Source organism: Podarcis melisellensis, assembly GCF_964234715.1.
Source record: "Podarcis melisellensis genome assembly, chromosome: 4".
Taxonomy (NCBI): Eukaryota; Metazoa; Chordata; class Lepidosauria; order Squamata; family Lacertidae; genus Podarcis; species Podarcis melisellensis.
In genome coordinates this window covers 89,721,158-89,733,698 of record NC_138531.1, presented here as the reverse complement: position 1 = coordinate 89,733,698, position 12,541 = coordinate 89,721,158, and the positions used below count along the sequence as shown (strand labels likewise).

At 45.0% G+C, this 12,541-nt stretch overlaps 1 long non-coding RNA gene across 1 annotated transcript; it reads left to right on the top strand.

Annotated features, from left to right (window-relative positions):
• Positions 1 to 7,541: 7,541 nt before the first annotated feature.
• On the top strand, positions 7,542 to 9,311 carry LOC309368159. The gene is made up of 2 exons (XR_014167581.1): positions 7,542 to 8,979; positions 9,131 to 9,311. It is a non-coding gene; the product is annotated as an uncharacterized lncRNA (long non-coding RNA).
• Positions 9,312 to 12,541: the final 3,230 nt, after the last annotated feature.

Here is a 12,541-nt window from a genome sequence, read left to right as displayed (position 1 = left end):
ACCTGAGGCAGCAGCCCTACCCACCTTTATCCCCAAAGGTCCTTTGTCCTGACCTCCTAAGATAGACCCCCTAAAAGGCCCTCATGCAGAATGAAGGATGTTGTCCCGTTGTCAATGTTGACAGTTAGATTCCATAGATAAAATGGGAGACTCCATCTTCTCCCTCATCTCAGGCGGCAAAATGTCTTGGGACAGCCCTGGCTAGAGTTTCCAGCAATTAGTAGTCCAAACATTTGCAGACTTTGTGAAGAAAAGAACCCCAAAATGGATAAACCAAACTATGCGTGTATATCACTGCTGGGGATAAATTGGACTTAGACCAATTTTAAATTGCCTGTAACGTGCCTCTGAAGTTTGGAGGCTATACCTAATTAAGCACTTTGCTTCACAAATGTACCATGGAAGGGGCACTCGGCTTTCAGTAGTGCCTGTAATCTCCTTTAGGACCTTGGAACCCTGCTAAATGCATTTTGCACACAACATCTCTGAAGCAAGGTTGCAGAAACACACTCTGCATTTAGCAGGCAGCCTGGGAGAATTGCTTGCTGCTTTTAAATTCCCTGAAATATTTCTGTTTGGCTTAAAATTTCACGCCTGTTGACATTCTCAGGGAAGCTCTTTCATTGGATTGCGGAACCACCAAAGGAACTTAATTAATGACATTGAGGGTGGTCTAGTGGCTAGCCTGTTCAGTTTACAAAAACAAAACAAATGTAAAAAAACAAAGTTAAAAACAGGTATATATATATATGTATCAATCAAAATATAATTAAAACAGTGTGGCTAAAAAGAGGTTAAAGCACATGTCTGAAGAAATATGTTTTAAAAAGAGCAGCGATGTCCGATGTCAATAGGCAGGGAGTTCTGAAGCTGCCGCACCAAAAGATTGATTTCTTAAAACGCAGAACAAATGTTGTGTGACACACAGAAGTCGAAGTTCTACAGTTCAAAGTGTTTGTGTGGGCCTATATGGGTTAAGGTAATCCGTCAAATAAACGGGTTCCATGCTGTTAAGGGCTCTATACTAACACTTTGACCTTGGCACAATAGCAAACCAGCAACAAGTGCGCATGTCAATGTATGTGCCTTCTGCGCTGACTACAGTTTCCAGATCAAGCACAGAAGAAGCCCCTCACAGAGTGCATTGCAGAGATCTAATAAAGTCAACAGTGCTTGAACCTTCGTGGTCAAGCTCTCCCAGCCCAGGAACCACCATAATTTCTATACCAACTTCAGTTGGTAAATGTTTTGGTACCTATGTACAAAGTCCTGACAGATGATCTCCATCAATGTTGACCATCTCAAGATCAGCTGGGAGACCCAGATCATAAGTCAGGGCCTACTCAGTGGTGACCCTCAAACTCTCTCTTTCACACACACACTTGGGCAATATCCTGCTTATTGCTGGCCCTGAGATGCCAGTTAAAGATTTATTTGTTCACCAGGCCCTTGGGGAATAGAAAGCCCAAGAATCCACACTTGCAACTGTTAGACCGAAGTCTTAGAAGGTATTTTTTTTTTCAGATTTTTAATGCTGATGTGTCATATTTTGTGTTGATGTTTTTAATTTGCATTGTGCAGTATATAAATCAAATGCATATGGAGCCTCCATGAATCTTCTTTATCTAAGAGCAACAGAAGGCCACAAATCTAGCAGACTGAGCTTGCTGTACAGACAACCGAACGCACCCCAATTGCATCGTGAATAAAACCACAAAAGCGAGGGGTGTTGGTGTGACCACCCTATCAACAGAGTCCAGTCCAATCAAATTGGACTGCAATTCCCATCAGCCCCAGGAAGCATGGTCATGCTGGATGGGGCTGATGGAAGTTGGAGTCCAAAAATGTCTAGAGGGAACCAGGATGGCAAAGGCTGCAATAGAACGTTCCTGAAATTTGGCCCATCAATTCTTGACCTTTTTGGATTTATTCTATGGAGTGTGAACCACTAAGGCCCATAACAGCTACATTATAGCAACTGACAGCTACAGGCTTCCCACGCAGTAAACAGAGAACCCAAAGGCTTTAGCCATAGCTGACCTTTTCATCTCTCGTGGTTGCTGTTGTTTACGAGTGGCCACTGCCTTTCAAAACACGTTCTTGTTTTTATATTAATATGACGTATTATAACTAACTTACCCACTGCTATTTTTTTCTAGAAAAAGAGCCCTGAGTTTATCCCGTATCTCTTCAGAATCTCCACAAGTTGGAAGGATAACCTCTGATGTGGGAAGACTTGCCACTTGGCAGCCAGTTTAACTACATCATTTCTAGGTCCTGAAGGAAGTGTTCAGTTGTGCATTAGAGCAGAAGGAACCAAGATGCTGAAAACAACAACAACAACAACAACAACTTATTTATACCCCGCTCATCTGTCTGGGTTTCCCCAGCCACTTTGGGTGACTTCCAGCAGAATATTAATAATAATAATTAAAAAGCAATAAAACATCAAACATCAAAAACTTCCCTAAAAACGGCTGCTTTCAGATGTCTTCTAAAAGTTGTTGATTTCCTTGACATCTGATGGGAGGGCGTTCCACAGGGCGGGAGCCACGGCCGAGAAGGCCCTCTGCCTGGTTCCCTGTAACCTCACTTCTTGCAGTGAGAGAACTGCCAGAGGGCCCTCAGCACTGGAGTTCAGTGTCTGGGCTGAACGATGGGAGTGGAGAAGCACCTTTAGATATACTGGACCAAGACCATTTAGGACTTTAAAGGTCAGCACCAACACTTTGAAATGTGCTTGGAAACGTACTGGGAGCCAATGTAGGTCTTTCAAGACCGGTGTTATGTGGTCTCGGTGGCCGCTCCCAGTTACCAGTCTATCTGCCACATTCTGGATTAGTTGTATTTTCCGGGTCACCTTCAAAGGTAGCCCCACATAGAGCACATTGCAGTAGTCCAAGCAAGAGATAACCAGAGCATGCACCACTCAAGTGAGACAGTCCGCGGGCAGGTAGGGTCTCAGTCTGTGTACCAGATGGAGCTGGTAAACAGCTGCCCTGGACACAGAATTGACCTGCGCCTCCATGGACAGCTGTTAGTCCTTCAGGGGCACAGTTGCCCCTGTCAGGACCAGGGAGTCCTCCACACCTGCCCACCTCCTGTCCCCCAAAAACTACAGTCAGCTTCTGCTGAGAGAACCATTGGATACTGCGGGGGAGCAAAAAATTCTCAAGGGTTGTGGTGGCTTTAAATGCTGCTCTGTGTTTGGATTCTGTAACATTCTGGAGGCAGCTGAATGAATAATTCACAATGAATGATTTAGTTGACTAATTTAAACTAATTTTCTCAGAACTAATTGTCCACAAATAGTGTGTGTGTGTGTGTGTGTGCGCGCGCGCGCACGCCTGTGTCCTCCTAGCAAATATTTGCCATTGGCAATTGTTTGGGCAATATTTTCGGAGAATGGATGGTTGAAGATTGCTCGGGAACTGGCTGTTCATTGCAGCTATTTGTCTCGCATCCTTTCTCTGTTTTCCAAGCTTCTACAGAAACAGCAGGCAGAGAGAGGAGTGTTTAAGGGGAAATAACAGCAGGAGATTAGCAAATCTGGTGAAATTCAAAAGACTGCTTAGATATTCAGCAGGGATAAAATAAGCAATCATCATCATCGTCATCATTTATAGCGAACCTTTTTTCTCAAAATGGGACTCAAGGCGGTTCGCACAAATTAAAGCAATGCATGGGGAATGCAGAAAGCTAGAAAATGTAGAAAAATACTAGTTAGAAAGTAATCAAACTATGATAGGATTAAAGCAATACACAATGTGTTTGATGTTTTAATTTGCTGGAAGCCACCCGGTGTGGTTGGGGCAACCCAACCAGATGGGTGGCAAACAAACAAACAAATAATAAAACAAATCTGGAGATCGCAACCAAAAATTAGGAAGAACTTTCTGACAGTAACAGCTGTTTGACACTGGAACAGAGACTACTTGGGAAACTAATGGACTCTCCTTCATTGAAGGCTTTTTGACAGAGGCTGGATGCCCATCTGCCAAGGATTCTCAAGCTGTGTTCCTGCATCGCAGGGGGTTGGACTAGATGACACTTAGGGTCCCTTCCATATCTGCGGTTCTATCATTGTAGGGGATGGGCTCCAAGTTCAGGTTTCCCTACTGCAAATTCTACATCCTGGCAACACCTGCCATCTCAAACCTGATGTATGCCGCCTTTGAAATCATTCTTTAGTTCTCTTACAGGACTTGTGATAGTGCATTTGCATGTTAAACATACAAGGCTTGTGCCAGTTTGGTGCATCAGCAGAAGGAGAAATGACAGGGCTAATTCAGCATGCTCTGTTTTGGAACCCTCTGGTCCAGCAAAGCAGTAAACACATAGGAGCAGCGCTGGTGCCAAGCTATTTTGCGCCCTAGGCAAGGCTAATTACTTACACCAAAAAAGCTAAGGAGCAATCACGAACAGCAATTCTAATGTATGAATTGCTTTTAAAAATGATTAAATTCTTCAAAATGTAAAATATTATCAGAAATGTAAAAGATGTAACAAAAACTAATCTGTTTTAAACTGTGCACCTCAAAGGACATTACTAAAAGGTAAAAGTAAAGGACCCCTGGATGGTTAAGTCCAGTCAAAAGCGACTATGGGGTTGTGGCGCTCATCTTGCTTTCAGGTCTGTGTTTGTCCGCAGACAGCTTTCCAGGTCATGTGGCCAGCATGACTAAACCGCTTCTGGTGCAACGAAACACCGTGATGGAATGCAGAGCGCACAGAAATGCTGTTTACCTTCCCGCCACAGCGGTACCTATTTATCTACTTGCACTGGCATGCTTTTGAACTGCTAGGTTGGCAGGAGCTGGGACACAGCAACCGGCGCTCACCCCGTCGCGGGGATTCAAACCACCAACCTTCTGTTCAGCAGGCCCAAGAGGCTCAGTGGTTTAGACCACAGTGCTCTCCCCTGAGGTCTGCACCTTAGGCGACTGCCTAGTTGGCCTAATGATAAGCACTGGCTCTTTGTAGGAGCATATTCAGCTAAATCGTTGAACTAGCAGAAGTCCGTGCAATTATTCTCTCTAGCACAATGGGACTCTCCCTGCTGCCCTCGCCTCATGCAACCTCCTCATGTCCTCCCCAAATCTGTTTCAGAGGGTCAGGAGAACCTCTGGAACCTCATGCAGGGAGAGGAGATAGACGATTGTCCCACTGGACATGCAGAAATACTCATACTGATGCAGCTATCTCCTAAGCACTCCTTTTGAATACAGCTCATACTCTCAAGGATCTGAAACAGAGAAAGTCATTAATTCCTACAGAGCAAGAAGAACTGTCAACATACATAATATTCAGCTTGGTAATGTATGCCCCCACTTTTTTTGTTTTGTAACTTGTATACAGTTCCAATAAATAAAAAATAGGATTTTAAAAAAATATAAAAATTGCAGCTGCCCAAAGTACACAGTTCTGATGGTCCGTGGGAGCAACTCAGCAACATTATCCATTAGCAATTTCCACTAATTTCCAAGTTGCTAATTATACCAAACTGCAGCACTGTTCCTACAGTAAGATAAGTTAATGAACCTCAGCTCATTATCCCTTGGTTTACTTAATAGTTCACATTATTATTGAAATGTGAAGCAGTAAGTATGCCAGCTTGTAATTGTTTTTTTCTCCCCTTATCTCTCCCCCTCCCCTTCTTTGTATTTATTTTCTTGTATTATAGTGCATCTGTAGAGGGTGGCTTAATTACGATTTACTCTGTACTCTATATGTAAATGAATGGAGTTTCTTCTTTGTCTTAAGTGCTGCAGGCAGCATCCAGCAAGGAGAAATTGTTCCCTGCGTTGTCCACACTTATTTAAGAATTTGGAAGGCAGGTGAGGTGAAGGTGGCTGTGGTGCGAAACAGGAGCAGCAACAAATGTGAAAGATTCATTATCCAAATGGGGAGGTACCAAAATCGCAACACATGTCAGGCATTCTAGTCTGCCTTATAAAGATGAAATAATATGTGCTAAATAAGACTCACATATAATAAACAACACATTTTCTCTGCGCTGCTGCAAGTCTGCCCATCTGCTTGCCTGCCTGCCTGATTTTCCTCTAGTTTTTTGCTGCTGCAAATGAGAGAGGTACCATGATGATGATGATGATGATGATGATGATGATGATGATGATGATAATAATAATAATAATAATAATAATAATAATAATAATAATAATAATAATAATAATAATATATTTATACCCCGCCCATCTGGCTGGGCTTCCCCAGCCACTCTGGGCAGCTTCCAACAAAATATTAAAATACAGTAATGCATCAAACATTAAAAGCTTCCCTAAACAGGGCTGCTTTCAGATATCTTCTAAAAGTCTGGTAGTTGCTCTCTTTGACATCTGGTGGGAGGGCGTTCCATAGGGTGGGTGCCACTACCAAGAAGATCCTCTGCCTAGTTCCCTGTAACTTGGCTTCTCGCAGTGAGGGAACCACCAGAAGGCTCTCAGCACTGGACCTCAGTGTCCAGGTAGAACGTTGGAGGTGGAGACGCTTGTTCAGGTATACTGGACCAAGACTGTTTGGGGCTTTAAAGGTCAGCACCAACACTTTGAATTGTGCTCGGAAACGAACTGGGAGCCAATGTAGGCCTTTCAAAACTGGTGTTATGTGGTCCTTGCGGCCGCTCCCAGTCACCAGTCTAGCTGCCGCATTCTGGATTAGTTGTAGGTTCCAGGTCACCTTCAAAGGTGACCCCACGTAGAGCGGAATGCAGTGGTCCAAGCAGGAGATAACTAGAGCTTGCACCACTCTGGTGAGACAGTCCACGGGCAGGTAGGGTCTCAGTCTATTTACCAGATGGAGCTGGTAAACAGCTGCCCTGGACACAGAATTGACCTGTGCCTCCATGGACAGCTGTGAGTCCAAAATGACTCTCAGGCTGCACACCTGGTCCTTCAGGGACACAGTAACCCCATTCAGGACCAGGGAGTCCTTCACACCCGCCCGCCTCCTGTCCCCCAAAAACATTGCAACACTGGGTAGCTCAGTTGGTTACAGCATGGTGGTGATAATTCCAAGGTGGCAAGTTCAATCCCCATATGGGACAGCCTCTTATTCCTGCATTGCAGGGGGCTGGACTAGATGATACTCAGGGTCCTTTTCCACCTCTACAATGCTAGGATTGAAAGCAGAGCAGGAGGGGGAAGCAGTGGCAGAGCTTCAGAGCAGGCGAGGGCATGGCTGGCGTGCATCCCGGGGGCATGGCACGCCGCCCACAGGGGCATGGCGCCCAGTGTGGCGGGGCAGCTGCGATGGCACCCCACCAGGATCATGCTGACCAGGGCGGTGCACTCCCTCTGCACCCCTCGTCCTCCACCAGTGCGGGGAAGCAGCAAATCTGCGTCCAAGGAACCCATGACATTTCATCAGAGGAGAGGCGCTGAATTGGTCCTTCTCCTTAGTTCCTAGGCGACGTCATCACTTAAGTCACATTTGATTGGCTGTGCACATAGTATTGTGACGTCATCTTGTTCACTGCCGCAGCCTCTCCTTAGGCTTAGGGGACAACTCAGATGAAGGAAAAGTGCTGTCACTTGGCTTATCGATGGACCAATTGGCTATCAGGAAAAGCTGTGTTCCTGATTAAAGCTCTTCTATTCCCCAGCAACAGCGTGTGAGAGAGCTTAAGAATAAGATGTCTGCAAATATGCCAGCCTTCCCAAGCCAGCTCCATCCAGATGTTTCAGACTCCCAGCTCCCATCAGCCCTAGCCAGCACAGCCAATGTTCAAGGATAATAGGAGCTGTAACTGAAAACATCTGGAGGGTACCAGTTTGGAGAACCCAAAATACTCCATGCTAATTTAATTTCCATCAGTGTTAGGCGCTGCTGACAGTTCCTTGTTTATTGTGCTCTGCTTAGTGCATTTTCCTGTGTGCCTGATTACTACCTTTGTCTGTTTGTGAGCTTATTGTGTCCCCACTACCTGAATTACCAAAATAAGAAAGTCCTTTGCAGCCAGATAGTTATTTTTAAAATAAAACCCTACCTTTATCCAAAAGCTGCTAAATGTTCAGATTCTTTTTTCTTTTCTTAAGACAAAATGAAGAGAACTTTTCTAATTATTCCACCTTATAGACCCCCCCCTTCTTTTGGAGGAAAGGGGCTTATTTTATTCAAGCTGTCATCCTAATTCTCAAGCAGCTTCAAGGATTGTCTCGATACCGGCCTCAGGAATACTATTTACCTTCAAAAGAGACACCAAGCATGAAGACTCTCGGCCTAAAAATAGATATACATAGCAGGAGTTGGGCTTGGGTTATAAATAGAAACACAGATATCTTTGCAACCAATAACCAATTTAATGTATGTGAGATTGAGCAAAGAGAACAAAGAGCAGGAATCATTTCCCTCGGGATTTAGTTATTTCATGTTGGCAGAGATTTGATTAGTGAGATTTTTAATTAGTTTGCCTGTGGCTGGTTTTTTTTTTAACTCTGCACTGTGTTTCTGTGGTAGTTCTAAAAAGAGCCATAAAAAAACCTTCTAGCCCATCTCTCAGAAGTGCTGATAGAAATACTCCAATATGTGCCTCCACTTTCCATAGTCTCCACTAAAGCTTTGCTCCAAATAAAAATGAAAACGTGAGAGAGGAAGAGCATTTTATAGACCAGAAAACTTGTGTGCTTTGATATCTCCATTTTAGCCGATACAGCAGTTCCCTAGGCTTAAAAAAACACACCATCTGGTCCAGATACCTAAATGCATTTACCTGGAATTAAGAGTTGATCCTTAATGCTGATGGTGGTGGCAGTGGCAATGATCTTCATCAAATGATTTCATCCTGGAAACATTTTTTTTTTCTTTAGCAGAATCCATAAAAAAATTAGTCAAGTAAATAACAAACACATGAGCAACTGCACCATAAAACCAACTGAACTAAACTGCAGTGAGGACCACAATTAGAAATTGCTGAGTAAAGAAAACAGGACGTCCAACCATCAAATTCTGCTTCTGAACTATGTGAGCTGAAGAAAATTGTGTGTTTTGGGTGTTTGTTGGGTGTGTGTTTTTACCAACCCCCAGTTCCAATACTTAACCCAAATATTCTTGATGGAAAAATGGCCGCCTCGGTTTGAGTACTCTGCCACCCTGACCCCTCCTTCTCTGAAAGGTAATTATTGAACTGCCTCAACCTCTGGATTAATCTACTTTTCTGCATAAGAACACAAAACGGGAGATCAGCAGCCAAGAAGGTTTGATCGGGGAGCACCTCTTAGAGGGAGAAGAAATCCGATGGAGGGAGAGGAGTTGATTCGTGCCCTGTTTTATGTGGCAATATCGCCCTAATCAGACATCTATTCGCTGGTTTGTTAATGAGAGCTACATGTCAGACTCGCTGCACATGAAGATATGAGGTTATTCCCCCAAGAATCGGCTGGCTGGCTGGCTGGCTGGGATTTCAAAAGCTCCCTGGCTCTAATAGCTGTAATTTTCTAACACTTTATTACCTCTGAGCTTACAAAAAGCTCCAGAGAGTTTCTGACAGCAAAGGGAGCTTGCAGAAGAGCAGGGGAAATCTGATTTCTGCCCCCTGGAAGCTACGGCCATTTCGGCTGGGGAAGAGAAGGGGTGAAGCTAATAAGCACATGCGCCCACTAACCTATAAAAGGATAATGGCATATTGAAAGAGTGATACAGTGGTACCTCAGGTTACATACGCTTCAGGTTACAGACTCCGCTAACCCAGAAATAGTGCTTCAGGTTAAGAACTTTGCTTCAGGATGAGAACAGAAATCCTGCTCCAGTGGTGCGGCAGCAGCAGGAGGCCCCATTAGCTAAAGTGGTGCTTCAGGTTAAGAACAGTTTCAGGTTAAGTATGGATCTCTGGAATGAATTAAGCACTTAACCTGAGGTACTACTGTATATTCAAATGGCTTGGGGTGGGGTGATTGCTTGGCACCCAAATATCTGAAAGACCGTTTCAGGGTTGAGATCGCCGGAGAGGGCCCTCTTGGTAGTTCCTCCACCCTCAGAGCTTGGGAAGGGGGAGACAGCCTGGAATGGGGCATTTTCTGTAGTGGCTCATAACCTATGGAACTCCCTGCACACAGAGGTATTTGGGGCACCTCCATTATACAGCTTCTGGAATACTGCTGATGAAGCATCTGTGATGCACCTCTTTACACTGGCTTTTGACACTTGAGGTGTGTGTTTCTAGGATCCGTGTTATGTTTATGGTATCTGAAGAAGTGTGCATGCACACGAAAGCTCATACCAAGAACTAACTTAGTTGGTCTTTAAGGTGCTACTGGAAGGATTTTTTTTTTTTTTTTTTGCACAACTAGTGCAATTGCAATCCATAGCTCAATGGTGCATTGGACCCACTGCCTGTTCCCAAACGACCTGCAGCACATTGCAGATCTCACAGCACAATGCGGTGAGGCGCAGCTTGCATTAAGTGAATACAGGCAGCGGCAGTCTGAAGGATCCATCTTTACATGTAAGGCTAGAGTTTCAAAGGCAAGTCTTCTGTCTGGTAGGATGAGCTGCAAAAAATGTAAAAAGTTAAAAGCCTCCACCTCCTCCCCCTTTTCTCAGTAGTTCCATGCCAGCATTTCTTCAAACTTTCAGGGAACATTTTGTTAGAACTCCTGCTCCATGATTGCAGTCATGGGATTTTTGTCTATCACATGGCGGTGTGTGTTTTGACTCCACAGAGTGGGAAGTGATGGAAACAGGATGTTTGTGTTACTGTGTTCCGTGAAGTGGGTCTATTGTCCTTTGTTCTTTTTCTTTTTGCTGTCTGATGCTAGAGAGAGAGGGAGCCATGTTGCAGTGCTCTGTGTGTGTTTATATGTAAATAAAGTAGATTAGCCAAAATGCTGAGTTGCTGAGGTCTGTCACGCAAGGTGTGAAGACTCTGTGGATCCCTAAGTGTGCTGGTGTCGGTTGGCATCGGTCGCTGTGATGTTCTGGCAGAAGAAAGCTTTTGAAGCTCCCGAACGATTGACCAGGAGGGAGGGAGCATGCCAGTTGGGCATGTGTCTCTGCCAGGGTCCTACTCTAGTGTAGGCTGAACTCCTGACACATTTTCCATGTTGACCTGACTGTCCTCAAAGCTCTGAGCATCAGCCACAGAATCCCTATGGACTGCAGAGGATTTGGGGCCTCCAGCTGAAGCGGATGGTAGGCAGAGAGATGGTTTTCTCAGCTATAGTTCTCTGTTTGGGGAATGGCTGTAGCTTTATAGTAGGCAGTGATGTAGGAAGGGGGGTGCAGTGGGTGCGGGCACCCCTGGGTGTAAACACTGAGGGGGGTGCCAAAAAATAACTCCCGCACCCACTGCACGCCCCTTCCTACGCCACTGCAGGAGCACTCTCCCCTCGAGTGATTTCCATAAACCAGAAGCATTGCTGCCCTCAACTTTGCAGGCAGAGCACAGACTTTATGGCTAGTAGCCTTCAACAGCCGTCTCCTCCATGAATCTGCCTAATCCAGAGGCATAGCTAGTTGAGGCGGGGGGCACTGGGCACCACAACGCGGGGCCTGCAGCGTGCCTGAGCCACGCATCTCTCCTGAGGGGAGGTGGCGGGCGGACTGCCTGCAAGGTCCGCACTGCTTTTTCAATTAGCGCGGGGCTTGCGTCTTCCCACTGCATCAGCCACCCTACAACTCACATTTGAAAGCCAGCAACTCTGCTTTCTGAAGAAAGAAAGAAAGAAAGAAAGAAAGAAAGAAAGAAAGAAAGAAAGAAAGAAGGAAGGAAGGAAGGAAGGAAGGAAGGAAGGAAGGAAGGAAGGAAGGAAGGAAGGAAGGAAGGAAGGAAGGAAGGAAGGAAGAAGGAAGGAAGGAAGGAAGAACCTAGCATGAAACAAAGGTGAATGCTCTTGCAGTGAGAAAAGGGAGAGGCCACTGTGAAGTTTGCAAAGGGGTTTTTTACTGCTCCTTTCGGAGGGAAAAGCATGGAGCTGTTTTCCAGGTGTTCGGCAATAAATGAAATGCTTTGCCGTCATCATTCAACAGATATTTCAAAGAGACTGTGCTGAGTTCAAAGAGGCAGTTAACATATGCTAATAATGCTAATTCCCTTTTTGCTGCTCTCTTTCAGAGTAAGCGACAAGGCCTTGCTGGAGCAGTCAAAAGGGAATTGGGATGGAGGTGTACCTTCCCCCGGGCAGGATCCTTGCTTTAATTATATGGAATGTACCAGAGCTTATGTTCTAGTCTGTTAAAATGTGCCAAGCTACAAAATGTGCCCCAGAGCCCCGAGTGTACATTCCCATTCACCTCGCTGAGCAGTTTGCTCCCAGAGTCACCTTGCAATTTGGTAGGTAGGTGGTTTCACAACACTGGGAACAGATGAGGCCCCTTTATTGCAAGCCATCGCTTTCTAATTTGGCTACAATCCACGTTCCCCTCACTCTAGGATGGTGGCTTTATCACTTGGTGAGGAGCAAAGAGCATGTCCACTGGGTTCCAAACTTCACAGGATTTTTTCATTTATTTATTTTTGGCTGTCCTGGTTTCTTTAAGTCTCTAAATTCCCCAAGTCCTCTAAATTCAAAATCAGGGCAGACACAAA